Genomic DNA, 2,391 nt, shown 5'->3' with positions numbered 1-2,391 from the left:
AAATTCATGGATAGCTTGTTGATGGACCATTCTGGAAGAAGATTGGCTGTGAAAGGATCCTGAAATCTAATTTTTTTGTCGTTTTCCTATTTTATTTTATCTCGTGAGCTTTTTTTTTTTTTAATAATTATGATCAATAAATGCATAGGGATAGTTGTTCATCATATTGTTCTGTGTGGCGCCTTACGGCCCCACTGTTGCAGCTCCTCAATCAATCCGTCAATCTGTCAGTCCTGCTCGTCGAGCAGTAAATGTGTCCTTAACTTCCTTGATGTTCAGACTGAAGCCCAAAAGCCATTTCAATTTTACAAGTGACCTGATCCTCCTCGTTTGAAAATGTTTAAGTCGTAGAAAGGAAGAGAAAGTGCGCGGAATGTCCGCCGCCGTGCCAGACAATCACCTCTCCAACGCGCTGGGCTCAGGACACAAGAGCCTCAGATACAGAAGGTGTAATTATTCCATGGGGAAGTAAAAGTACCGCCGCTACGCCTTGCAGATCGAAGAGACTTATGCCGCCGCCTCCTCCACGCTGAGCGAGAGGGAAGTGGTGGGCTGCATAGAAACGACAGAAGAGATGGAAATGAGGGCGTGATCGAGGGAAGGCGACGGCTAGAGAAGCCTAATCGCTAAGCAGAGAGCTAGTATCAGAAGAAAAAGCTGGTGTCAGGAGCAGACGGAGAGGTGGTGTTCGTAGAGAATTAATGTTGTGTGCGTCGCCATGGCGATCTTCCCTGCCGGCAGTGTTGCTCTGGTCGTCACGAGCGCATCAACATATAAAAAGATAAAAGAGGTTTAGATAGATGATGGGAACAATGTGAAAATAAAAGAGAGATTTTATGCTTTTGAATTCGAGTACAAACAGACTGAGTATAATTTAGTGCAATATTACCGTACCTTGTTTTCACACACACATACACACACACACACACACACACACACACACTCGGGAGATATCAGAGATATGCACGAGCTAGCCGCAAATGTGGGTTTAGTTAGTGCATGCAGTGTGGTGGAGGGTGCGGGTGTGAATAATTTTTAAAAAATAATAATTTTGCGGATTCGGGGCGGACGTGTGTTCAACTTTGAAAATGTCTGCGGGTGTGGGGCGGGGCTGGTGTACTTGTGAGTGAGGGTCGGGCACAGGTCAGCACATTACTCGAGATTGATTAAACGGGTCAGCTGCTATTAAGATTACTGGATGGAGCTGGAAAGTGACTGGAGATAAGAGGTTAAGAGAGGTGGCGCAGGAACAGGTGTTTGCCCTTGTGCGGGAGACGACAATAGAGGTTGAAGATGCCAAAAGTTTAGATGTGAATGACGGAAGAAGGGGGTCGTACATGACTACTGAAGGAGTCACGCTGCTGGATGGTACGAGGTATGAGGGGCAGGATGGTTAAGGTGTGACCTATGGGTGAGAGTTTGGCTTGCTGTGCCTCCATTCCTTGAGGTTCACACCATAATTGGTAGATACCGGTTACGTGGCACGGCGTCTGCTGTGTGGACACGTTTAAGATAACCAGAAATTGGATATACAAAATATTTCACAGCTCCCGTGCCAGCCTATGTGGATGAGCGCGGGCTCCCATTCTTGGCATAGTGACTGGACACCTCAGTAGAATGCACTGACTCAGATAGCATTCAGCGCAGTGTCGAGTCACCATCCCTTGGAATTGGGAATTGACGCATCCTCCTCTATAATTAGAAAAAGAGAGAGAGAGAGAGAGGAGAGAGAGAGAGAGAGAGAGAGAGAGAGAGAGAGAGAGAGAGAGAGAGAGAGAGAGAGAGAGAGGATCATTGAGTCAGTTTCAACAATTTTCTCAACAGTTACACATGATAAAAAACCAAAAAAACAGATAGGTAGCGCTCACCCGCAGAATGGTCACTCCGCAAAGCTTTGATGATTTCCATGGCCCTAATGTAAGATTCACCATAGCTTGATGAGTTATTAGAATATCAGAAGACTTTCGTTCAAATGTCTGATTCCGTTCCTTAATATTAGGAGGATCATCATTTTCCAGCATTGTCCGGCACTTCAACATAAACTAGTGGTTCCATCACGGCAGCCCCAGTGAGAGAAGCTTTCGAAACCAAACTTGTAGTTATCAGTACAACCTCTCCATATGGCAAGAAAAATGTCTTGTTCTGAAATCTTTATCTCAGTGAGATATGAGTTTTATATAGTACAGCTTCATAAATATTTCTTTTTCTTTTAGTTAGTTCAGAAGTTGTTTATTAATGTGGTGTACCTTTGTACTCACTTCAAAGGTTCACGCCAGTTTTTCTCACCCCCCCCAGCTGCTAACTCTGTACAAGGGCCTTATCCGTCCATGTATGGAGTATGCTTCACATGTCTGGGGGGTTCCACTCATACTGCTCTTCAAGACAGGGTGG

Source organism: Scylla paramamosain, chromosome 24 (genome assembly GCF_035594125.1).
Source record: "Scylla paramamosain isolate STU-SP2022 chromosome 24, ASM3559412v1, whole genome shotgun sequence".
Classification (NCBI taxonomy): Eukaryota; Metazoa; Arthropoda; class Malacostraca; order Decapoda; family Portunidae; genus Scylla; species Scylla paramamosain.
Note: the sequence above shows the minus strand (reverse complement) of the source record.